Below are 27,691 nucleotides of genomic sequence, written 5' to 3' on the forward strand. Positions count from 1 at the left end.
TGAAAAGTAAAAAAATAAAAAAAAGTAAAAAAGTAAAACTTTTAAGGATTAAATGTTCCAATTAGTTTTGTAATCATTCCTCTCTTCACCCCTAAAGTATTGCCCCATTAACAGAAAATGGTGTCAGAAGCACTTTATTGATGGAAATTCCTTCTGTGAGCTTCCAAGGGAAACAAAAAAAACATCATCAATATCACCAATAAAAAACAAACAAGTTAACAAAAACTCCCGAAACAAAACAAATAAAACCACTTCTGTGTCCCCGGCACTGACCACACAGAATTAAAGTGAACCAAGCCATTTTCGCACATCACTTGGAGTGTAGATTTATTTGGATTTAAGAATCTCCTCAACAGATTACATCAACCTCACTCCATTTCCTTCCTTAATAAAAATTATGACTGGACAAACATCAGACTTTTAAAATTCTAAAAGTAATAGAAAAGTAAAAATAGATTTCCTAGGGAAATCCCTCTCCTCAACCTTGCATGGTTTTGCTGCTTCTGTGAAATCTTTCTCTTTGGAGTAACTTGGTAGCATAGATTTTGTTTTGTTTTGTTTTGAAACAGGATTTATACAAGGGCACTGAATTAGAACTTCAGCAGATTTGTGGAGCGTGAGCTTTTACGAACAATAAGTTACCTCTGCTCTAAAAAGGAAAATGGCAAATGTAAATGAAAGAACGGGAACATTGGAAGTTCGTTTCATTATGTAATTTACGTCTTCCATTAGATAGTGCACCCTCGTTTAAAAATAAAACAAGAGAACAGAATGGTATGAGCACTCGAAAATCATCTGCAGCACTTTGAAGGGTTAAACCTGCTTAACCCATTCTTAGTCAGAGAATGGCACCAAAGAGTACAGCTCACCCCTTAAGTGTGGCTCGTTCTAAACCTGCGGTATCCTCAGCTTTTCAGAGCAGTCATGCACTCTATTTCCGCCCCCCTCCCACCCAGTTAATAGGATCCATTCATAGCTACTCACTACTGCAGGATTTGACCTGAGAAATGCTAGGATTTATTAACTCAGCAGTTGTTTTGAAAAGTCCTTAAGTAATCTTTGCCCTTGTCCAGCAAGGGCACTGCTAGTCTCGAGTTCTCAGATGCAGCTGGTGAGGTTCTCGGCCAAGTTCTTCAGATGCAGGAATTTCTGCAGGACAACCTACTTTGACATGGCATTTACAAATCTTTAAACCAGGCTTCCTGGATCTAGGAAATGTTATTCCTGACTCCTTCGACCCAGATGCTGGCTAAAATTTAGTTTTTATAATCTGTAGGTAATCACTCGTTCTTTCCTCCTTCCTTCTTCCTAGGAGCTGGCATGGTGGTTAAATTTTTCTAAAACAGTCATATTAAGATGTTCAAAAACCCACTGCTGAGTCTCAGAGAGAGGGTCACATCTGGCCATGAAAATCTTCTTCTCTGCGGGGTTGCAGTCCACACAGCTGTTGCTCACAGGATGGAATAATGTTCTGTCCTGGAGGGGTCAGAAAGAAAAGAAAGGACTGACATGATATACGGTGAATGACTGGAGTCCAAAATACAGACAGGAAGTAAACATACCCGGGTTTACATTTCAGTATATACCCAGAGTGTGAAAAATAGGCCATCTCCCAAATTAAACAATAACAGGTTGGAGAGCTGCATGGAAAACAGTTTCCCAGCACCCACTGGCAGTACGTTGGGACTCCAAGGAGGTTCAATCAGAAACAGAGAATTCGTTCCTTCACTGATTCTTTTAAAAAGTGATCCATCCATTTTCTACTCTATAGTGAGTGCTTTGCTACATGCTTGGGTTTTAAAGATGCTAAGTATATGAGGTTGCTTGTCGAGTAGCTAATAATCTAGCCAATTGGGGAGAGGCACACAGACAAAAATGGTAATTTAGTCCATAGCAAACAACAACAGTAGCACACACACACACACACACACGGCCAGGAGAGTCATAATCTTCTCTCCCTTTGTATTGAGCCTCTAATGGGAAAGAGAAATTTGAAAGAAACAGGCACCAAACAAGCTAGGTGCTCTGTTGCCCTCGTCAGAAGATATGGGGACGGAGATACCTGATGCACAGGCAGAATCTCAATGTACAAACTCAAATTTATTAGCTCCGGAGCTTAGTACCTCCAACCCCTCTTTCTGCCATCACGGCTCTTCCTGTGATGCAATTCTCATTGCTTTCTGTAAAAGGGAAGAGGCAGCCTTCACTTCTTTTTTACAAAGTTGCTGAGTACATGATAAAGGTAACAGCTCTGTGAGAGACAGTTACCATCAGGATGCAAAGTTTAAGTGGTGAACAAGCCCACTATCTGAACAGGCTCTACTAACACACAGGTATTTTTTTTTTTTTTAAGTAATCTCTATGGCCAGTGTGGGATTCAAACTCAGGACCCCTAGATCAAGAGTCACATGCTCTTCAAAGTGAGCCAACCAGGAGCCCCAACACACACCTCTTTTCATTGTTCAAGTAGGGACAAGGAAGTTAAAGCAAAGAGAAAAAAGATCTTTCCTTAACCACTAATAAAACTTTTTGTCTCTTACAGTGTCTATGGAAAAAAAAAGCCAAGAACATGTAAAAGCATCCTCAAATCACTGCTTAAATGTCAGGATCAAATGCTGTTTTTTTTTAGGAAATGTCCAGGGGTTCTGATTATTTTCTTTAGCTGAGGAATATTGGACTCCCAATGCGTTTAGAGTTAAAGAGTTTCTCAGGCAACCTGTGTCAATATTCCCAGGTTGCTTCTGGATGTTGAGACTCCATTAACCAATATTTAATGTCCTTTTAGGATCCGGATGTTTGCACAGTTAGGCGCTGTGTGAAGGGAGAATAAGGAAGGAGAAAGGCAGTGCCTGCAATTTAGTGCTTGTTTCTATTTAGTGCAAGCAAAGAGCTCTGCCTAATACAAAGCCTCACTTTTCTGTTTTCTTGTTTCCTGGGTTTATTCGTGGATTTTACTTTCCTTCCACAAAGAGGGCTCCTGAGGCATCCTCCATTTTCTTCACCTGAGGCTTTGCTAATGCGACTGCTGTTTGACAAGAGGGGAAACTCTGAGGAACTCTGTCCTACTCTGGGTGGAGGGGGCAGATTCTAGTGGGGAGGCGGCCCTGTAGCTCACCCCACGCATCCTTCTCTCTTGGGGCGAAGCTTATGGTTAGAGACCCCTTCTCTCAGCTGCGGTGCGCCCTTCCCTCTTGCTTCCCAGCATCTCTCACACTCAGTCTCCTGCCCCCTTCTACCAGTTTTTAGCTACATGGGCCTAATGAAAAACTGAAATCAGGTTTTGAAAGAGCCTTCTTAAGCTGTTAAGTTCCTGAACATTCTATGTGACCTACTAAATTCTAATTCATTCTGTTCCCCGTACATGTACTTCTTTCTTCCCCTTACTTATCTGTGTTTCCTTCTATTGTTCCCTTTGTCAATAGCTCAAGTGGGGACCTTTAAATGCTCACAGTCTCTCCCCCAAAGCACATATTTCTATGAAAGCTAAAAAAAAAAATGAGAAAAGAAAGGAGTAGAATGCGTTCCTATTCTCTTTCCTTTGCCAGCTTGTGTACTCAGTCCGGATGCAAAAGCCAATCCTGATTTTCTAAACAGTATTTGCTGAGCTATAAGGTGATCGTATTTCTCCCAATCTCAAATTGGAACACATTCTCTGACAGATACAGGTATATGCATGAGGACAATCAGACAGGATATGCAAATTCAGCACAACCCTGAAAATCTGTTATTGTACTTCATGTTCAAATAAAAGTTGAAAAGTTGAATTCCCTAAATCCATCTATGGCTGAGAAGCTTCAGCAGCGAAATGAGAGGGTAGATAAGATTAATCTGTAAGGCCTCTCCTGGCCATAAAATTGAATGAACATTTTATTCCAAAGTTCACTGGTGACAGAGACAAATGCTGGGGCAGCAAAGTAGAAACTATCAACAATACTGAGTTGATTGATAGATTGATCATTCTCTAGTTATAGACTGAGCTCCGTTCACCCTTGTCTTTGGAGTATCTGATAGGTCCTAGAGGCGAGGCTTCTGGAGGCCTTGCCAGCCTCTCCAGAGCCTGCTTCTTCCACTTTTGACCTTGGGGGCTGTGTACATTGCCATGTTTCTACTTCCTGCCGAGCTTTTGGATTATGAAATGTCTCTGCTGATGGTTTTCTTGGCTGGAATTAAGTCAGTAGAACAAGTAATCGTTCGTCAATATGGTCTCTTGTTCTATGACAGCTCTTTGCACTCATACCCTTCATCTCATGATAAAAGATGGTGGTAACAGAATTGAATACAATGTTTTTTCTTTGGAATAGACTTCTGAATGCCTTGGCAAGTCTGCTGTTCCAAAACCCCCTTAACGGGTGCTTTTAACCGGACTGCTCATTGTTCAGTCCTGACCGGGAAGCACAGCATACGTTCTGGCTGTTCAAAGTGCAATACAGCAAACTATGTCTCTGGTACCTCTCCCACCTTCCCTGCCTGCTTCCTCCCTTGTTTTTCCTGGGTTCCTTTTATATCTTTTCAAAAAATGTTTATTTAGGGGCGCCTGGGTGGCGCAGTCGGTTAAGCGTCCGACTTCAGCCAGGTCACGATCTCGCGGTCCGGGAGTTCGAGCCCCGCGTCAGGCTCTGGGCGGATGGCTCAGAGCCTGGAGCCTGTTTCCGATTCTGTGTCTCCCTCTCTCTCTGCCCCTCCCCCGTTCATGCTCTGTCTCTCTCTGTCCCAAAAATAAATAAACTTTGAAAAAAAAATTAAAAAAAAATGTTTATTTATATTTATTTGTGAGAGAGAGAGAGAGGGAGGGAGGGAGGGAGACAGAGAATCGCAAGCAGGCTTTATGTTGTCTGCGCCAGAGCCTGATGTGGGGCTTGAACCCACAAACCATGAGATAGTGACCTGAGCTGAGATCAAGAGCTGGATGCTTAACCGACTAAGCCCCTCCTATTTTGTTTTTGCCTAGGAAAATTAGAGACCCTTGAGCAGGCAATGAAAAAGTTCACATTCAGGGTTATGGAACTGCCCTTCCTAATCAAATCAGGTCAGACTAAATATCCAGTTCTGGCCATTCAGCTCATGCTGTGAAAGGTGGGAGTGGGCCTTTTCAGGTAGCTCATTGAAAGGGTCACCTCTCCAGAGCAGGCCTGTGATCTGATTGGCATCTGTGTGACACTCGTAGGCCAGCATTAAATTTGATTAGATGTCACGCTTCGACAGGGTTGGAACTTTGAAGGAATGAGTACGTTGTAGAAAGCATTGCATGTTGTGTTCAAGGTAGGAAAAGAACAAAACACCAGAGATGCAAAGACAATAAAAGAAGTGTGTGAGTTCACAATGTTTGGAAAGATGATTCTGAGAATAAAACTCCCACATAGTAGAAGGCAACCTAGTACTGGCTATAGGGCTGGGATTTTGCTCTGCAGGGAATTTGGATCAAATTCCAGGCAGGCCACGTACTTGTGTGACCTTGGACAGTATTTAATTCTCACAACCCCAGGTTCCTCATCTGTAAAATATAGATAATACTATATCTTTTGCAAGTTTGTTGTAAGGATAAAACGAGTTAATATATGTAAAATTGCTCGCACAATGTCCTAAATATAATAAGCGATTCCACTCCGCATCTTCCCTTAATTTATTTTTAGCCAGGGAGCATCCCCAATTCTAAAAATCAGAATGTACAAACCATCTGGCCCAAGACCAGCTATTCAAGAACAAATTGCATTTTCTGAAATCCTGGTAAAGTAGAATTTGCAAAAATCAGCACCTTCCCCAACCAGTTATCTGAATTGTTATACCAGCACCTTCCAATTTAAACAAAAGGACTTATGGGGGTGCCTGGGTAGCTCGGTTGGTTAAGTGTCCGACTTCAGCTCGGGTCATGGTCTCACTGTCCTTGAGTTCGAACTCCCTGTCAGGCTCTGTGCTGACAGCCTGCTTCAGATTCTGTATCTTCCTCTCTCTCTGCCCTTCCTCCTCCACTTGTGCTCTGTCTCTCCCTCTCTCAAAAATAAATAAACATAAAAAAAAGTAAAAAAAATGATTTATGGAACAAAGGTTTTATGTCCAAAAGGATTTATGGAACATGGTTCTGGAATGAGCCCTTCTTTGTAACTATGATCAGAGTTTGTATATGGTTCATATGTTTCAGCCCTTTGTCTGAAATACAACACTGTTCAGGACAGCTTTCAAGAAGTATTTATTAAATATCTTTTGTTTTCTGGTATGTATTAGGAGATAGGCTTAGGAAGATAATCTCAGATGTATCTCCTGACCTAAGAAGTGGGGGAGACCAACAGGTAAACAAGAAATGTACGAAGTAAGAAAGTGCCAGAGAGATTGCAGATGAGGGAGAGTAAGATGTATTAGGGTATTTCAGACGTAGAGAAGAACTTGGGAACAGAGATGTGATAGCATGTGCATTTATGCATTCAATTTATTCAACAAAAATTTATTTGGGACCTACTATTATCAGGCACTATTTCAGGTGTCTAAGATGTATCAATGAACTTAGCAAGACAAAAATCCCTGCCCTCTTGGATCTTACATGCTAGAGGCAGGGTGGAGGTGAGTCACTGGGGGCACAGGCAGTAAACAATGAGTGTAACAGGTAAAACATACAGTCAGTGTGCAGACTGAAATAGGGCAGCAAAAGGACACCTCATCGAGAAGGTGACCTTCGTGTAATCTCGCAGAAGGTGAGGGAATTAGCCGTGCCAATATCTGGGGGAAGAGAGTTCCAGACAGAGAGAATAGTCAGTGCAAAGGTGCTAAGCAGGATTGCACCGTGGTGGGTTAGAGGAGCTGCGAGGGGGTGGGTGGAGTTGGGGGGGGCAGGGAGTAGGACGAGATGAGATCAGAGGTAATGAAGAGCTAGATTATGTGCTGGGGACCAGCGAGTGATTTGGTGAATTCCAGATGATTATATCCAAGAGATATCATGCAGAGACTGGGGTGCATTGCTAAGGCTTGATTTTTCATGCAAGTGTTTGCGGGGGGAGGGGTGTATTAAACCCATTGGAAGATTTAATACAGTGAGCCACAGGATCCGTATTTTGGGTAGTAACAGAGAAGAGGGTGGAGTTGGGGTAGGGTGACGCTGGACTCCGGATGAGAGAATAGTCAGAGGCTACTGCAGTCATCCAGATTTAAGCCGGCAAAAGCAAAACCCAAAGCAACAGGGGTGAGTTGGAAGAGATGATCTGTTTGAGAAGTAAATGTCTAGAACATTCTGATTAGTGGACTGTGGGCATTGAAGTGGGGGAAGAAGTGGATGACTGGAGGAGAAGCAATGCTGAGGCAAGAAATGTCGAAAAAGGAACAGGATCACCTGGGGGGAGAGGGGATAGCGATTTCGGTTTTATGTATAACAAGTCGGAGGCAGCTATGAAGCATCCAGGTTCAGGCGTCCAATAAGCAGGTGGCTGTCGACTGGACCTGAGGACTTTTCTGTGCACAGTGGGAAAAACTGAGTTGATTCCTTCTACTGACTATTCATTTCTGGGTGACATACACTGAAAGAGAACGCTTTTGCAAGACAGAGCTCTTTCTCTCCGATGCCTTTGGTGTCTCATATGGATGTGGCTAGTTTTTAATCATAGTTTTATCCCTGACAATAATCTTTGATGGTCACTTGTCAGTGAGTTAGGTTTTCCATCTACAAAGTGAATGGCGTGGAGGGGAGAGTAGAATGAGATACGAGATAAAAATATCTGCCTTCCCACCCCTTAGCGTGGTGGAGAGGAACAAGGTTGATAGATGAATGTCCTTTGTGTTCTGGAAGAAAGACAAATTAGGCAGCTTTTTCCTGCCTATTTTTACTGTTGGCCTTTGGGAGAAGGCAAATAATACGTTGATAGGCATAACAGGGACAAAGCAGTCTTATTGTCTATCCTTTTCCTTTTTTTCTTTGACAGTTAGAATTCCTCACAGGATGAGAAAATTGGTCTTCTTGCATCAGTGGCTAATTTGGTCAATCAGAAATAATGCTTCTTAATGTCCTGACCGAGCCCCTTGGTGTGTGCACTGAGATGTCACCAGCTACAGCAAACCTTCCACCCCTACTCCTTGCTCTTCTCACTGGATTTTCCGGGCTATTGGCAAGTGATATACATGAGCGTACCCTCAATTCTCCAGAGGAGCCAGAATTATAAAAAAAAAAAAAAATCTAATCTGATTTGTTAGATAACTGCTCTTCAAACCAATCAAAGCCTTCCTGGTCTCTTAGTTAAATTCTTAGCATGGCCGACAGGGTCTTGTATAGTCCTGTCCAGGCCAGATGTCTGGTTCTATAGGTCATCATTTTTCCTCACGTTCACACCTTTCAACTGGCTTCTCTCTGTTTTCCCACGAGAACCAAGATCTTGCCTCCCTCAGGGCCTTTGCATCAGCTGATACTATATCCAGGGTCTTTTTCTCTGCCACTTCCTTCACTTGCCTAATTCCTACTCATCTTTTAGGTCTCCATTTAAACGTTAGTTTGTAAGAGCAGGTTTGCCTACTTCTCTGACCTGGGTAGAGCCCCGTGTTTTGTGTTCTCATATTATCCTGTAACTTAATTAATTAATTTATTTTTGTCTGCTTCCCCACTAGACTGAAAGCTCCAAGAGTAGGGAAAACCCATCTGCTCCATATCTTGTTTCCATCTGTCCACAGCTCTTCATCTCCCCTCGGTAAACCTGGGAATCATATGAACATAACAATAGCTGCTTTTTATTAAGTATGAATCTATGTATCTGGCAGTGCTACGTATTCTACATAGGCTTTCTCATTTTATCTACCTTAACCACATAAGCAATAAGAAATAGAGAATGTGGACAAACAGGAAGCTGGGCTCATTTTTTATTTATTCAACAAATACTAATTAAGCACCAACTATATGCCAGCCAGTGTTTTAGGTACTATATGAAAGAAAGCAGAGAAACATCTCTGCTCTCATGGGATTTACATTCTAATATCTAGCCAGAGCTAAATAAATACAATGGTACAAAACTCTATAATATAGAAATACAACTAATTAGCCCATTTCTCCCATATGTAAACTTGCTTGGAGAGCTAAGATCAAATCAGAGGTAGTTTGTTGAACACATGGTTTGTAATAGTGAACACTAATTGAACTCCTAAATGCCATGCCCTAGGTACATTTAAATTTTATTTAATCATTACAACAGGCCTTTAAGATAGATATGATTATTATCCCCTTTTTATAGATGAGGAAACAAAAATGCATAGTAAGGAAGTTTCCCAAGATCCCGGAGCCGGGACCCACCTTGGAGCCAGAACTTAAATCTTCAATCTCACAGGACCTAGAGCCTCTGCTCTGGATCTCTAAGCTATGTTTCATCGCCCTTCTTGGCTGAGCCAACCAGCAATCCTCCACCTCTGCTCATGAGCAAATGTTATTTAAATACTAACTGAAATGTTTACAGTTCTTATTACCTAGATTCTTTTCTGTTAGTCCAAATGTTGGCAGGCATTTAATTCAGGAAGGCTTTATCCTTATGTTAGAGCCTGGGATAGTCTGCAGTGGAGCCTCTCTTGTTCTGAGTGACGAGAGAGAACGGCAGTTAAGTTCGTTAGGTAAAATGCTAACCGGTAGGGATATTGCCAAGTTACCTAGAAATGGCAAAAGATAAAAGGTCATGCCAACCAGGTGCGACATACAAATAAAAACAAGAGTGGAAGATAACACTATCGAAAAGGCAGTTTTATTGCTGTGCTGAATGTATTTCCCTCCTGGGAGTTAACCTCCAGCTTGGTTGAATCCTTAATTTGAATCAAAGATCATAACTTCTTAGGGTATAGTGACTTAAGTCTCCTATTAGAAATGGGGGTATGATGGAGATAGTGGGCATATTGCTTTCAGCAAGGCATTTGAAAATCTCCTCTTTGTTTTCTTTTGGGCAAGCTGCAGAAATATGGGCTAGAAGAAATAACTATTAGGTAAATCTGTATCGGTTTGAATACCTTCATCCAAATGATGCTCATTAATGGATCAATGCCACCTCTGTCTTATTATAGAAGGCTCAGTTCTTGGCCTTGGGTGTTGGGACCCACAACTCAGATGAGGGCATGAATGCGTGCAGATCTGATTCACGGATGGAATAAAACTCGTTTGACGGCTAATAAGCTAGATAGAAAAATCTAAATCTAAATCCAGGTTGAGGTAAATCTGGTGAGATAGAATTTTGTAGAAATAAATGGATGGCTACACAAGTATAAAAAGACACATTACACAGGTATAAGAGTGTAGAGATGTATCTCTGAGAAAAATGAGAAAAAGACGTGAGTTTTTATACTGAAAATTTATTAAAAAGCTAAATATGTCAAGTTAAGGTAGAAAATCAAGAAACTAAACCTAAACTGACAAAAATATATTGCTCATAACAAAAGGGAGCTGGAGGCTTATAACAAAGCACAAGAAACAGATTGCATTTTCTTTGGTCGGGACACACCTAGACCATTGTGTTCTGATCTGGGTATCATGATATTTCCCAGAACTATTTGGAGTATGTTAGGAGTGAGTTAAGGAAGATCCAGGAAGTTGAAGTAGATCCAAATTAAGTCATATGAAGAGTCGTGGCAGGAAATTGGCCTATTGAATCAGAAGTAAAGAGTAAAGATCAGGCAAGCATTGTTCAAATATTTGGGATCTGTATTCAGTGAAATGGATTAAATTTAATTGGTGTGTTTTCAAAGGCCAGGGAAGAACTTTTTAATTTTTTAAAAATGTTTATTTACTTTTGAGAGAGAGAGAGGGAGCAAGTGGGGCTGGGGAAGAGAGAGAGGAAGAGACAGAATCCGAAGCAGGCTCTAGGCTCTGAGCTGTCAGCACAGAGCCCCACGTGGGGCTTGAACTCCTGAGCTGTGAGATCATGACCTGAGCTGAAGCTGATGGCTTAACTGACTGAGCCACTCAGGCAGCCTTGAGGGAAGAACTTTTCAATACTTGGGACTGTCTAGAAATGAATGAGCTGAACTGGGAGTGTGTGACTGCCTGAGTGCGACCACAAAGTCCAGGATTTTGTAGTGGGGCTTCATATATCATAACCAAAGTTGAATTGCATGCCTTTTAATTAAACTCTTCGTATATACTTTTCTCATTTTTGGTCCTAAATCAATACCTAACCAGAATGCTTTAAAAATAAGAACCTTGTGGCCTTCCATCTGGCATCTTTGTGGACCAGCAGGATTTCATGAGCTGAGAGGCCAAAGCCCTGGCATATATCACAAGTTACAATAAATAGTCACATGTAGGCACATGCCAAGACTTCCACCCACTCACTTTGTAAACTAATGTGACTGTTGCAATGTTATCAATGTAGACGGAAAGGAAACTTCTTATCTGTGCTTCCTGTTTGATGTTATTTTTAAGTCCTTTCTAATAGGCAGTTAAACTATGAGAACACCCCAGGGAGTGATGAAGAATAGAAATTTAAACCTTTCACTTTTAGTCTTTGGGGAGGCTGTGTATGTGGTCGTGAGACAAAGAGATGTGCTAAGGATTTGTGTCTTGTGTTTTTTCTTTTTAGTTGGAAGTATAGTTGACACAACATTACACTGGTTTCAGGTTACAACATAGTGATTCAGCGACTCTGTACCTTATGCGGTGATCACGGCAAATGTAGCTGCCATCTGTCACCACACAACGTTATTACAATACCATTGACGATATTCCTATGCTGTAGCTTTAATCTCTATGACTTACTCGTTCCATAACTGGAAGCCTCTACCTTTCACTTCCCTTCATTCTTTTTGTCCAACTCCCCATCCCTCTGCCCTCTGGCAAACATCAGTTTGTTCTCTGTACTTATGGGCCTGTTTCTGCTTTTTGTTTGTTCGTTTGTTTTTTAGATTCTACATACAAGTGAAATCGTATGATATCTGTCTTTCACTGACTGACTTATTTCACTTAGCATTATACCCTCCAAGTCCATCCATATTGTTGCAAATGACAAGATATCATCCTTTTTTATAGCTGAATAATATTCCATTACACACATACATATATATATCTCAATGTATATTATGAATGATATATATATATCAATGTGTATATATATGTGTGTGTATATATATATATATACATATATATGTGTGTGTGTATATACATATACATATATGTATGTGTGTGTGTATATATATATATATACATATATATGTGTGTGTGTGTGTATATATATATACACATATATATGTGTGTGTGTGTGTGTATATACATATATATGTGTGTGTGTATATATATACATATATGTGTGTGTGTGTATATATATATACATATATGTGTGTGTGTGTGTGTATACATATATATATGTGTGTGTGTGTATATATATATATATATATATATATATGGCATTTTCTTTATCCATTCATCTATTAACGGACATTTGGGTTGCTTCCATGAATATTTGTTACATTTTATCCATCACAACTTGGGGTTCATGAAGAAGATCATTTCAATAACTGAACCCAGTGTTTCTTTAATCCATTTAAAAATGCTTATTTAACAACTTCTATATATTAGATATTAAGCAGACCAAACAGAAATAAAAGAAAAGTTCCTGCCCTCAGGTAGTTAACATCTATAAAGGAAGACTAACTATGCAGAATACAATGTTACAGGTACAAAAAACCAAAATGATATAGGAATACAAATAAGGGGGCAAGTTCCAACTAAAGCAGGAGGGACAGACAGGGTAAAGAAAATAGGTAAACATTGGAGCTTGAAAAGGGATTCTCCATCTGGCTGCCCATAAGAATGTTTTAGGAGCCTTCAAAAAATACCAATACCCAGGCCTCGCCTTCTAGAGAGCCTCAGTCAGGCTTACCTTATGCCAGTAGCACACTGCCTTGAGGGTACTTTTACAATGTCCTGGAACCTGGCGCTTTCATAATGTTTGATATTTTTTCTTTTCCTTGGTCAACATTTTCTTGGCTATTCTTGGCCTTTTCATTTCCATATAAATTTCAGAATCAGTTTATCAATTTAGACAAATGAGACAAATGAGCCTGCTGGGATTTGGATTGGTTTTGCATTAAATGTATATACCTTTTTGAGAACTGTTATCTTCACAATATTGATTCTTATCCTTAAACATGATCCCTCTATATAGCTTTAAATTCCTCTTAGTGATGTTTGGTAGCTCTCTGTGTAAAGATCTTTCACATCTGTTGTGAGATTTGTTTTTGTTCATGTGATGCTTTTCATGGTGATCAAATGAAATTGTTTTTGAATTTCATTATTTATTTGTTTTGTTGTTGTTGTTGCTGGCATATAGACATTTGCTTTTCTTTTTTTTAAATTTTAATGTTTATTTATTTTTGAGAGACAGAGGCAGAGCATGAGCAGGGTAGGGGCAGAGAGAGGGGCAGACACAGAATACAAAGCAGGCTTCAAGCTCTGAGCTGTCAGCACAGAGCCCAACGTGGGGCTCAAACTCACAAGCTGTGAGATCACGACCTGAGCCAAAGTCAGACGCTTAACCGACTGAGCCACCCAGGTGCCCCGACATTTGCTTTTCTTATATTTACCTTGTATCCGAGACTATGCTAAAGGTATTTATAAATTTTAATAATTTAGATGTATAATCTTTTGGATTTTCTGTATATCCAACTATGTCATCTGTGAATTGACTGTTTTATTTGTTCCTTTCCAATTCTCGTATGTTGCAATTTCTTTATCTTGTTTGATTATTCTGGGTAGGTCATCCTGTACAATGTAAAACAGAAGTGATGATAGCAGACATTGTATTTTATTCCCAGTCTCTGGAGGAAAGCTTTAACATCTCACCACTAAGAGTGAATGGCTGTTGTGGGTTTTTGGAGATACCTCTCTTATTTGATTAAGTTAGCTTATTTCCATTAGGTTACTTTTTATATGGCTAAGACTATTTAGTCTTAGATGGTAAAAGCTTGAGGATTCATAGATAGACCCACGTATATAAGGTCCCTTGACTTTGACAAAAAGTGATATTTACATGTAGTGGGAAAGGAAATGGTCTTTTTAATAAATGATGATTGATCAGTTTGATACAAATATGAAAAAGGAATCGATCCCATATTACACTGTACACATAAAAATATTTCAGGGAATTATATACCAAAAAGTAGAAGATTAAACAATAAATCTTCCAAAGATGACTTAGAAGACTATCTTCATGACTTTGGTGTGGGAAAATATTTCCTAAGAAGACACAAAAAACACTAATGGTAAAGAATAGCTCTTTATCAAGATATTCCATGAGAAAGAAAAGGCAAGACATCAACTGGAATAAGATATTTACAATATGTATATCCAACAAAACACTTGTATCTAGGTATATTTTAAATGTCCTCCCAAACATTTATAAGAAAGAGTCAAACAATCCATCTTAAAAACCGGTCAAAGACTTAACAGGTCCTTCACAAAGAAGATACCCAAAACAGGTAACAAGCATGTGATATCACTCTACAACCACAGAATGAAAAAGGGGAAAGAAAAAGAAACAATGCCAAGTGTTGACCAAAATGTGGAGGAACTGGATTCTCATGTAGTGTCTGCACCCTGCCCATAGCTCTTCAGGTCTCACCAACTCAGTATAGGTCCACCCAACTCCCAATGCTGGGCCACCGTATCTCACTCCCTAAAGGCTGTTTCTGGCCACAGGAACAGTTCTGTCCATAAGAGGAACCGCTGAGAGATGTCTGAGAATAAACTCCCCTCCCCTTAGGAATAATATTAACCAAAGATTAAGTGAGTTTATTTGCTCTCTGATACATGCCCTATACCGTCTCCAGAGATTTTTGGTAGGATTGAGTTCTAATTGCTCACAGTGGTACCTGCTTCATAATTCACCCTTTATTGACTTCCACCCCCTCCCTGTCCACTTACCTCCTTCCTACCAAGATTTTGAGGGACCATCTCCCAAATAAAACTCTCTCAAATTCTCACATCAGGTATACATCTAGGGAAACCCAAATTAAGTACATATTATATGCCAATAAAAATGTGTATTTATAAAGGAACAAGGGAAATAGCTCTTAATTTTTTGAGGGGCGGAAGCAACAGTTAATATTGCTTAAGATAGGTTACTATAGTGGTGTGGTATATCAATGTGGTATTTTTTCAATGTAAAAAGTGCATTTGTCACCCACATGGGTGTAAATTTGATGATGTGGTCAGAAACTGCTAATTTTTGCATGTTAAATTTAATTCACTTAATTATTATCCCTATGATGTTGATAAGGAAGTTGAAAATCATAGATGCAAAATAACTTATTCAAGATCACATTACTGTTTGGGATGTGTTAGGCATCATAGGCAATCATTATGTTGACCAGATCGTGAAGGGTCAGGATAAGAACTGCAAAAAGGCACTTTATCTTTTACTTCGTGTGAAACCAAGTACAATGACCAGATTTTGTATAAACTCTCTCTGACTTCACGATGGAAGCTGGGTTAGAGAGGGAAGGGATAGGAGGCAGGATGACCTTTGAGGTAGCTCTTAACAGTAATCCAGGGGTCAGATAAGAAGGGCTGCAATTAGGTCAGGGGCTATAGGCATGGCCGAGAGGATAGATTTTAGAGATATTGGCCAAGGAGGGGGTTGACAAGTCTTAGTGACTAATTAGATTTAGGGGTTGAAGAAGAGGGAAGAGAGTTTTTTATTTTGGATATTTGCTGATAATTTAAATATTTTTACTGAGGTCATTTCAACAAGTCATTGTTTTTGTAAGAGGGGTCCCCCTGGTGGTAAAAGAAAAACCAAGAATGAGATTCTTTCCCCGTGGTACTTGCTATTGTGGGACACGCTTGTATAAGGGAACCTAGTTACGAGACAATAAAATAGGGATCCTTACCCCCTTTTTTGTGGTAGCAATGACTCACATATAAGAATAACTGAAAGCTGGGGGGGTGGGGCAATGGATATAGGTGGTCAAAAGTACAAACTTCCAGTTATAAGATGAGTAAGTTCTAGGGACGTAATGCATAGCATGGTGACTATAGTTAACAATACAGTGTTGTATATTGAAAGTTGTTAAGAGAGTAGAGCTTGAAAGTTTTCATCACAGAAAAAATCGTAAACCTGTAAGGTGATGGATGTGTTAACTAAACTGATAGTGGTGGTCTCCTTGCAATATATGCATATATCAAATTATTGCTTTCTACACCTTAAATGCACACAATGTTATATGACAATTATATCTCAATAAAGCTGGGAAACAACCCAAAAGTCTTCTTGAAAAAAAAATTACAACAACTGGGAGCCAACGGCTGCCGATGGGTCAGAAAGTGGGACCTGACAACAACCTTCACCCACTCAAGCAAAGTAGCATCTGGTCACCTTCCTTTTCTAAGAAATTGTCACGTAGCTGGAGGAAAGGTTGGCTGCTATCAGTGGTGCTGAATCCAGTAGGCATTGGAACTCTCCCAGGGAACACTGATCCGATTTAAGAGCATGGCAGGGGAATGAGTACTTTATTTATTATTAAATTTTTTTTAATATTTATTTACTTTTTGAGAGAGAGAGAGAGAACATGAGTGGCAGAGGGGCAGAGAGAGAGGGAGACAAAGAATCAGAAGCAGGCTTCAGGCTCTGGGCTGTCAGCACAGAGCCCGACACGGGGATCAAACTCATGGACCCGTGAGGTCGTGACCCGAGTCAAAGTCGGAGGCTCAACCGACTGAGCCACCAGGGGCCCCAAAGCTAATGACTTGAAAGCCAGATGCACCTGAATCTGAATGTTGGCTCCAGCACAAATATGCTGGTATTGGTTTCTTTCTCCGTGAATTATACATAATAGAATCTAGGTCGTTGCGAGGTTTGAGGGAATGTGGGTAAAGCACTAGCTCAGTGCCTCCTTAACAGTTGGAGATGATGATGATGATTACCTTAGGAGCTTAGGAGATGGCCCACTGTGGTCCTTTAGGCAATTAGTAGAGTCTTAGGGATCTTGTTTATTCATGAATATGCTAATAAAAGGAGGGAGCTCCAAAGCTGACTCAAAAGATGCTAAATTATCTGGAAGCTCCCAGGGCCAGGTAGCGCATCCAAATAAACAAGGTAACACCCCGGAGACACTTCTCTCTTTGTGCTTTCTCTCTTTATGCCTTGGGAATAATCCATGGGATAAACAAGAAGCACTTTCAAAAACAGGTGCATCTGAATAAGCCTGAGTCATCGACCAAGATGAGATATTTTAGAAACTTTCCATTTTGAGCCTTTGGCTTGTTCCTGATTATGTATAAATACCTTGCTTGTTATATAAATACACAGCGCATGTAACCTTTTGCTAAGTAATGCAAGGCCAACAGCTACAAAAGCAACTGAGAAAAGGAGCCACAGCACAAGTGCATCCTGTAGCCGCTCCTTTTCACAAGTCCCTTAGGGTCCTGGAAGGTTTACAATGTTAAAGCTCTAAGAGTTACCTCTTGAAATCACCACAGCCATTTTTTTTTTCCTCTCCAGGAGCTCTGTGTGCATGTGTATTAGTTTGTTTTATCCATCTGTAAGCTTTTGTAAGCTCCCTAATGAAAACAACTATATTTTCTTGGCTTAATTGCACATTATTGAATGTTCTGTCTCTCATGCTATAAATGTACAATAACGAGAAATGGTCTGTTCATTAGGGAAAGCCAGCAAACTAGGGAAATGGTGACTCAGGTAGATTATCGATGTGCCCAGAAAGTAACTTCTTAAAGGCCAGAATATAACCATAAAAAGAAAACAACTTGATTATTGCACCACCCGTAGCTTGTACCATATTGAATAACAAAGAGGGGTTGGCAGATTAATCATCTGTGATGCATTTTGTAAGGAAAACAGAAGGATACAACTGATGTGTTGTACTTTTCTGGACACATAGCCACAGCCTGCCAGATGCTATGGCGAGTGGTGCTGTGCAGAATATACTTGTACAAATAGGTCTGCCTTTGAGTAGAATTTTAGGTGTCCACCGCTAAGAGGGGGAAACCAGAAATCTACCAAGTGAGGGAACAAATATCAAAACCAGTGATCCCCCATATTGATTCTCGGCAGATTCTTCCCTTTAGCTTTCTTGTATCCCTTAGGATACTGTTTACCTCCCCACAGGAGAGCCAAAGCTCATGATTAAAGTGGTGGGGGTGGCATTTTCTGTATAGTTTAGAGTAAGCCCGAATTATGCTAGGGTGTGAAAAGGCAAACACAGGGTGTCATCTTTCTGGCTGGGAAGGTCCCCGGCAGTTCTACGAACTTGAAGGGTACAATGGAGCTTATGGAGTATTTGCTAATTGACAGCCAAGTCCTGCCTTAAAAACCAAAGGAGTTGGAAAAATAATTTGTATAGTACCCTAAAAAGTTATCGAGACAACTTAATGAAAATATTTTAAAATACAAATTTAATTGCTCTTTATCAACTCAATAAAATGTGATTTTTATATTTGCTTTTGAACTATTTTATCTGTCATTAAATGTCAACTTTATAATTCTTTAAACTTTCTTTTAAGCTTATTTATTTATTTTGCGTGCACGCGAGAGAGCACGGGAAGGGAGAAAGAGAGGGAGAGAGAGAATCCCAAGCAGGCTCCACATGTCAGTGCAGAGCCAGTGTGGGGCTCGATCGCACGAACAGTGAGATCATGACCTGAGATGAAATCAAGATTCGGGTGCTTGACCTGAGCTGCCCAGGTGGCCCAGTTCTTTACACCTTAAAGTCTCCCAAATAAATTCTCCTTTGTCATACTTGGAGAGGATTTTGGCCAAATTACAAATGGGTCAGTTTCTGTAGAAAGGTTGCAACAATTGCCTCCCCATGAGTGTGGATTGTTATAACTTTGTCTTAACCCAGACAGCTCCCAAGCAAATGGGATTAAGATATATAATAAATGGATGTTAATGTGTGTGTGTATGCAGGCGAGTGACTTGAGGTTCTTAAAAATTACACATGTGTCCATTTGTTTATTGGGTACGTGGTCCCTCCATCCGGGAGTTGTCTGGGTTAAGACAAGTCCCTTCACCTGAGCGTGTTGTGGCCCCAAACCATTTTTCAGACATAACTCGTTGTGATGGGTGCACGCATAGCAAGCAAAGCCAAAAGCAATGCCCCTTCCAGCATGCTTTATCTTTAATCTTTGCTGGTGATCTCCAAATGCCTGAGCCAAATGTGTATACTTTTAAAAAAACGTTTTATTTATTTTTGAGAGAGAGCATGAGAGGGGCACAGAGAGAGGGGGCAGAAGACCCAAAGCGGGCTCTGTGCTGAGAGCAGTGAACTCCCTGTGGAGTTCGAACTCATGAACCGTGAGATCATGACCTGAGCGGAAGTCTGAGGCTCAATCGACTGAGCCACCCAGGCGCCCCGCCAAACGTGTACGCTTGTGTCCAGGTAACAATTTAAATAAAAACAGTGTGTTAACCAGCCAACAGACTTTGAGTGAGAAACCTTAAGCCCAGCAGTTTGAGGATGCCTGCGGGAACTGATTCTTACCTTTCTGTATCCCCAGAGCTGGTTCCCCTTCATGCCGTGACAGTCATAGAGAGTGACCGGGCTGTTGTGCGAGATTGCATCGAAGCAGAATTTTCGGGTGTGAAGTGGCTCCCCGGGTCGGATATCTTCTCTCCATCCCAAAGTAAAGAGCTAACAAAACAACCACAGCGGAAGAGCGACAGTGAGTTTAGTTCGGAGAGTCTGGAGAGCAAGGGAGGTCTTTTTGCAACCTGGCACTTCTGCTTTGTGAGTTACCAGCAAAGAACTCCATCTAGCCTTACTGGAGGTGCTGAAAAAGGCATGTATCATAAAGCTCTGTAGCAGCAACGGTGGCACCTTTGGCCTGGGCTGCCAAAAAGTACGAATGAGGATTTCCCAACGAGGAACCAGGAAAAATGACAGAGGCATGGCATGGGAAGAAAGAGAGAGTGAGAGCAGGAGAGAGGGAGGGAGGGACAGAAGAAGAGGGAGGGGAGTGGCAGGGGGAAGATGGAAGGGGAGGGGTGGGAGGGGAAGACGCTCTTTACATTCTTCGTTGAGATAAAATGCTACTGGATCAAATGCTGCGCAGTTAGCCCAAATAAGCAGATTGACTGCAAAAAGACGGGAAGCCGAGCTGAGCTGGACTGATGCCAGCAGTTTGAAAAATTTGATTTAAATGGAAGCTAAGCTTAATGAAGCAAAGAATAGGCAGATTAATTTTCTGGAGTCGGTAAGAGTAATTCAGCAGGGCAACGTAGAAAGTTTTGGACTGTAACGCACGGTAAGAGATCAAGTTTACACACACACGGATTCCTCCTCCCCAAGTGAAAACAGAAGCTTCATGAAAGGATTGTTGTCCTTACTGCATTTAATGGACTCTGATTGTTCCAACCAATCTTTTCCTATTTTAGTCTATTCTGTCCTGTCCTTCCCATTGTATTATTTAAAAGAATGCTACTTGGGGTGCCTGGGTGGGTCAGTTGGTTGAGCGTCCCACTTTGGCTCAGGTCATGATCTCACGGTTTGTGAGTTCGAGCCCCGCGTTGGGCTCTGTGCTGACAGCTCAGAGTCTGGAGCCTGTTTCAGATTCTGTGTCTCCCTCTCTCTCTGCCCCTCCCAGCTCATGCTCTGTCTGTCTGTCTCTCTCAAAAGTAAATAAACATTAAAAAAAATGCTACTTAGGAGGCACTAAGCACTAAGTGAATTTTACAATATATTTAAGAAAAAACACTTCTATAAGGGAAATGGTCAACCACTTAAGGAGTTCAGGAGGAGAAATCCTCAAGTAAGCGGGGAAATGGACTGGATGAGACCTACGCTTTCCTCCAATTCTAAGATTTCAATGAGGTTATGTAATTCTTTCAACAGGACTTAAGGTGGCCTTTGTGAAGCCAAGCTGTGAATGGCAAGATAAAGAACTGTCAGAGGGGCCCTGCTGATACAACAGTGAGCACAATGCTGAACTGTGTGTAGATAATACACTTGGCACTGACCAGGCCCTCGGAATATTCCAGTTTTTAGGTCCTACCCGGGTAAGAAAATGTAGAGAATCTGGCAAAATACCAGGGATGGCTAACAAAAACAGTGAAGTGATAGGGAAACTGCAGAAGACTTGAAAAAAAAAATGGGTTAAGAAAATCAGAAAGAAATGCTCTAAATCGAACATCTGAAAGTAGATTGCCTGTGTAACGGTGAGTGACTGTATTCTGTTTTCCTGGAAGACAGGACAAAAGAGAATGCTTTAAATAGAAGGACAAGGGTCTTAGGTTAGGCATTTGAAATAGGTTCATGAAGAGAAATTGTGCGGTCTCTTTTCCTACAGTCCTTGTGCCTTCTCTCATTGCTCAGCTCAATACATTGATAACTGGCCAATACATTGATAACTTATCATCTGTAATATGTCCCACTCTGTGTACAATTTCCCATCTGTACATCCCATGGACATCTCACATTCAAAATATCTTAAATTCAAGTTGATTTTCTGTCGTTCTAAACCTGTTCCTACTCCTTTATTTTGTTTTAACTGGTAGTCATAACACTCGCTTGCCAAGCTGGGAGTCTTTCATTTTTAGGTCCTTTGTCTCCCTTACCTTCACTGCTTAATCCATTAGCAAGTGTTACCATTCTTGTCTCCTGAATATTGCTGGAAGCAGTCCCTTCTTCTCTATATCTCCACTATCTTTGCTGTCAATATTTCTTGTCTGGACTACTGAAATGACTTCCCAACTGGTTTCTGTCCCACCTTCCTTTTTTGGTTCCTTCGTAACTCTTTGACCATATTACCTCTCAACCTGAAATCTAACCACGTTTTCCCATAACCCTTAGAGAATATAGTTCAAACTCTTTAACGTATAAAGAAATTTCCACCATCCTGCCTTTGCCATTTTTTTTTTCCCAGCTGCATTCCTTTCCCTTTAGTTCAGGTTCCAGCTACCACAACTCATTTGGAAGATTGCTAAGAGAGTAGATCTGAACGGTTCTCACCACCAGAAAAACAAATTCTGTAACTATGTATGGCGGTATGTGTTAACGAGACTAACTGTAGTGATCATCTCACAATACATACGAATATCAAATCTTTACGTTATACAACTGAAGTTAATATAAGTTGTATGACAATTATATCCCAATTCAAAAACATTAGTAATTCTTGGCACTAATCAGGCTCTTTACTCCCTTCTGTGACTTTGTTCATGAGAGTCCCTCCGGTTGGAAGGCCAACATTCACCAGCCAACCTAGTTCATAGTCATCAGTTCTTTAAGATTAGTTCAGGTGCCCACCCAACCAAGAAGCCTTCCTCTTTGAACCCCCTGACTCCTTCTCATCCTTTACCTTATTTCATCATGATTGCCCATTTATGTGTCTGTACCCTCACTAGACCATGAGATCCTTAATGGTAGGATTGATCTTTTTTATCTTTACATTTCTAGCATGCAGAACAATTCAGAACATATAATAAACGTCCAATAAAATTTCTATTGAATGAATGAAAACTTGCGTCCATTCTACTAACAGAAACTACACTGGGATAACTGACAAGATAAAGCAGTTGGTCTTGTTAGTTCTCTAAATAAATTTGGGCTGTTTGTGTCTAATTAGAATAATATCAATAACAATATTATTTTTTGAACTTTCATCTTCGATGATTCTCGGCTTAGTTACCTATTCCTGAAACAGAAATTTCCTGTCCTATAAACCTGTCATTGGCACTGATTAGGTCTTAATTTCATTTAAATATCACACTTTCTTGGTACTATAAACAGTCAAACCCATGCTTTTTTCCATTTCCCTCTGTGCCTTTCCTTCTCTTTTTGGTTTCCATATACGTAGAAGGCCAGAGTTGAAAGGGGCTGTTATTATTACCTAGCACAGTTCCTCATTACACAGTTGAGGGAAAAAAAAATATATATATATTACTTCTTGCTTTCTTTTTATTTTTCTTATTGTTTTTATTAGCTGGATCTTATTCATCTATTGTCCGAATTATATCCCAGGGCTCCTTAGGTGACTTTTTTTCTTGTTTCTAAGTTTGTCATTATAGTGCGATAATCATTCTCAGATTTGTAGATTGATTGTTGGCTGGTAGTTTTCAGAGTGTTTTATGCTGTATCATCACCACCACCACCATCATCATCATCATCATCGTGAGTACGTGGTGATTGCTTTCCTGCGTCCCAAGTGACCTATTTCCAGATTATATCAACTGCTTTATTCTTCTGCAACTCTCATTAGCTAAAAATTTTTCTCTCTTGTGTCTTTGAAATGCTTTCTCTTGTCATTTATCTTATCCTAATGGCCATGTCAAACCAATCAGGCATTGAGCCTTTCATTCATTAGGCACACTTCCTTGTGTGCGATTTTGTCAAACCAGGAGCAAGCAGACATTATGAAAGTTATTTTCATTGTTTGCATTTTATGATGTTATTGTGGCATTTATAGTTTGTCTCTTACCTTTGGGCTGTTTCTTACTGATGGAAATATTTAGATTTCATTCAGGTTTCCTATACAATAACTCTTGATTGTTTTCTTTTCTTTTTCTAAGAACTCTTCTCTGTATTATTTATTTGATATTTGATTTAAATCTTTTTTTTAAATATGAAATTTATTGTCACATGGGTTTCCATACAACACCCAGTGCTCATCCCAAATGTGCCCTCCTCAATACCCCTCATCCACCTTCCCCTCCCTCCCACCCCCCATCAACCCTCAGTTTGTTCTCAGTTTTTAAGAGTTTCTTAGGGTTTGGCTCCCTCCCTCTCTAACCTCTTTTTTTTTTTCCCTTCCCCTCCCCCATGGGTTTCTGTTAAGTTTCTCAGGATCCACATACTCTTGATTGTTTTCAACCCCAAATCCCTCAATTTTAGAGTCAGTTGATGTTCACCTCTCCACTTGTTTCTTTTAGGTGATACCTTTAAATATAGATCCAGAATGATACATAATGAATACTTCTTTGCTTTAATATCAATGCGGTGTATGTAATGTTGCCTGGGTTTGTGCTGTATCATATGAATAAGCTTCGCTAGACTTAGTCCTGCAAATACATTTATTACTTGATCTTGCTACCTGATTTAAGAAGATTGAAAACATTTTTCTCTCCGTGGGTAGTTATGTTTTATTTCCTTGTTATATGGTTGACAGAAATCCGAGATGTTGCACATTCCTCCTTGCAGTTGGAGCCCACCTATGCCCCGTGCTGAGAGTGAGGCTCTGTGTCCCAGAATCTGTCCTTTACCACATGCACTGACTTGCTCCCATCTCCGTCCGTGGGCACATCTCTCCAGGTCTTGCAGAAAGAATCTGCCTCTACAGCAGGAGGAAGGCCTGCTGTGCCGCCGTGCCTCCTCCCCAGCATGAGATCAGAGCCTGCTGCCTGTCCAAACTGTAGGCCACAGAGGGTTCTGGCTCCTCTCCCCTCCTCTCCCTTGGCCTCATTAATGGCATTTGGAGGATATTCTTTCCAGCTTTATTAGGTTCTATTTTTCTCTTTCTGTCTTGGTCCCTAAAGGAAACTGAAAGCCAGTACACAATGCTGCAGTGATCTCAAACAGCTAAATAGATGGATGGCCCTGGAAAAATGAATCGCACAAATTGCTTCCTTCATAGAAGCCAAATTAGTCATCACCGGTGTTCTGCAACAAAAGGCATTTTCTTATACAGGTGCTTCAATAGACTGTCCACTATCTCCCACGTAATTATTTTGTTTACTCATTTGTATTTTATTTTTGCCACTTGTTAAAAACAATCATTTCAACTCTAATAAATGCCCCTTTTGTGTTCTTTGAATGCTTTTGCATTAAAAGGATACCTACAATTTTCCTGCTCTGATATACTTCTTTTTTCACCCAAGAATTTTAATCTAAATGGAGGAGAACGAGTCTTAATTCATATAAGTCATTGAGTAATACAGTGAATAAGGCTCACAGTTAATTATCGGAAAAACAAAGCAGCTTGCAATGCTTTAATCACCAAGTCAATATATGGTGATACATATTTCAAATATCATTCCTTTTTTTTTTTAAACCTCCTGTCAACTTTGTTTAATCTCCTTGTAGCTCTCTTTTCAGAAATCTGTGGGGAAGAAATCTTTTTAAAGAACTGTATCAAACTGGTCTTTTTGGGGCCTCTTACATAGTTGTCTGCTTGTCTAGTGCTGCCCTCTGGTGGCTATTTCTTGTATTACGTGTCATAGATTTTTCCAGTTCAGCCCGGGGCGGGGGGGGGGGGGGGGGGGGGATAATAAACCAACTATTTTTAAAGCGTATGCCATGTAGTTGACTTTATTTATATTTATTTTTTAGCCGTCAAATAAAATCTGTGGTCCAGAGCCTATTTCCCTCTAGAACATGCCAGGGGACAGAAATATTAAACCTGATTCAGGCATTCAGGCAGGCGCACATACTTCTTATCAACCAGCTGGTGAGGTATGTTCCCTGGTTGGGCTGAACAGCTGTGGCAGAGAGGAAGTTAGCCTCACAGACCTAGATTTTCCCCATAACATGCTTCTGTTTCTTCTTAAAATATCCTTTCGCACTCTACACGTGGGTCTTACTGATAGGTCTGTGAAGCCTTCTCTCTGACTCCCAGGCTGAGGTAGGAATTGCTTTGTAGAGGTGACAAGCCAGCACTATTCCTCACATCCCTGGTAGCATCCCTGTGGTGCTCATACAAAGAGGTGGAGGAAGGAGAAGGCAAGTCAGAGTTTACTGACATTACATTCCTATTCGTAAATCCCGGAGCTGCAGAGCCTTCTTTAAAACCCATCTGATAAACGTCCATATCCTGGAGGATATACTTGAGTGAATGACAAATAGTATTTGGTGTTGGCAGCTGCCTTGGGCCTGAGAGAAATTTCTAATTTGGAGTTAGTAGGAAGTGAGCTGGGGGAGATGTCAGAAGGTAGAAGGGAAAGCGTATTTATTCTGCCCCTACCACACATGCAAGATGCTGTTATATCCTAGACGTGCTTTCTTCTCATTGGAACCCCGTTTGTGAGGTGAACAGTATTGTCCCTATTTACAGAGGAGGAACACCAGCTTTGAAAGACTTAACCATTTCACAAGGTCACACAGGTTAGAGTGGCTGAAATCTAGGTTGGCCTGACTGCGAGGCCCACGATCCTTCCGGAACACCGCAAGGCTGGGGGTCAGAGGGAAAGGCCCAGATCAGCGGCGAGAGGGGCGGCGGAGGTGGTTCGGGGGCTGACTGCCCTGGTTCCGGGCTGTGTTGTGTACATGCTGTGCGACCGCTTCCTTGAGTCATGCTGCTCTCCCCTGTAACGCAGGCTACGGGTGCGGTAGGAAGGGACAGTGGGGTGGGGACAGGGAGGTGCCAATTCTTTAAGATCCTAGGCTGGGCACAGCGTGTCTTCACTGGTTGAATATACAAGATGGACACTTGAGGAATATGCTAAAGGAGAGGGCGAGAGCCTTACTGGAAACTGTTGGTCTACTGTTTTCGGTTTTTTGAGAGAGAAATTAGGGACCCTTCTGACAACCAAAGCACAGGTGGGTTATACTCTCCTGAATTGGGGATGTATCCTTTAGTAGAGGGAGAGAGAGGAGTAGGATGGGGAAGGGGCTTTAACTGTATCTACAAATTCTATTCTTTTAAAAAATTTGGCAGGAATGCCTGGGCGGCTCAGTCGGGTAAGAGTTAAGACTCCTGGGTTTGGCTTAGGTCATGATCTCACGGTTCCATGAATTTGAGCCTTGTGTTGAGCTCCACACTGACAGTTGGAACGTACTGGGGATTCTCTCTCTCCCTTTCTCTCTCTCTCCCCCTCCCACGCACACACACAGACACACACACACACACACACACTCTCTCTCTCTCTCTCTCAAAATAAATAAATAAACTTAAAAAAAGATGGCGATAGCTGTAGATACTTGTTAAATCTGTGTAATGAGTGCGCCCAGATGTGCTATAATAGTTTATATTAGTTTTTATATTAGTATATATCTATTTATATATAGTTTCCTATTTGACTTTTCATAATTAAAAATTAAAACAATAAAAAGGGGCAGACGCAATTCTACCCACTCTCCTTTCTTTTTTTCAAGTGACACAGTGTGAGGAAACTCCCTCCTAAAGACCATCCGTTTTCCAAGTGGACGGGACTCACAACTCACTCAATGAACAGAAGCGCACTGAAAGGCTTTTCAATCAAAGGCAATACCTAGTCTTGCACCAGCCCACGAAGCCCGTGTGTGGAGATGTTACTGCTTCAAAGTTACCTTCATGTATAAGATTACAACCTGCTACAAGAAGGGTATGTAAAGTATTCTTTTCAAAATACAGCCAGAGGGGAAAATAAGATTAGGCAAAGTCACGAAAGCTGACAAAATAACACAGAGTCTTTCAATAAAACCATGAAACTTAGTTGGAAGAGTTACATGACACCATACAGGCTTTTTGTGGTTTGAAGACTCTCCTTCTGGGAAAGGAAATATAAGCCTGGGGTCACAGTCAACATTTCTAGCATCCTTTCTATTATTGAAAGCACATTTGTATACATGATCTCAATTGATTATCGCAGCTTCTCTGAGCAGCAAGGGAAACAAAGAAGTGGAGTCGTTCACATAACTGCCGCACTGGTTAGTGACAGAACTGGGCGGGTCTGCGTGTCCCGCCCAGTGGTCTGTTCTCACTGCATCCTTCCACGCCTGCCTCAGCCCCGCTTACACCTGTCACATACCTGTTCATGAGACCACGTCCTTTCAGAACCGTCCTTGACACAGATATCCAACCTCAGCTCGGTGCCTGTGGCTCCGTGCTTGC

At 40.9% G+C, this 27,691-nt stretch overlaps 1 long non-coding RNA gene across 1 annotated transcript; it reads right to left on the reverse strand.

Moving 5' to 3' along the window:
• Positions 1–336: 336 nt before the first annotated feature.
• Positions 337–27,668, reverse strand: LOC116738021. Its single transcript, XR_004343521.1, has 3 exons — positions 27,609–27,668; positions 19,432–19,581; positions 337–1,476 (listed from the first exon to the last, which is right to left on the reverse strand). It is a non-coding gene; the product is annotated as an uncharacterized LOC116738021 (long non-coding RNA).
• Between the last annotated feature and the right edge of the window lie 23 nt (positions 27,669–27,691).

This window comes from Lynx canadensis, chromosome B1 (genome assembly GCF_007474595.2).
Source record: "Lynx canadensis isolate LIC74 chromosome B1, mLynCan4.pri.v2, whole genome shotgun sequence".
NCBI classification, from domain to species: domain Eukaryota; kingdom Metazoa; phylum Chordata; class Mammalia; order Carnivora; family Felidae; genus Lynx; species Lynx canadensis.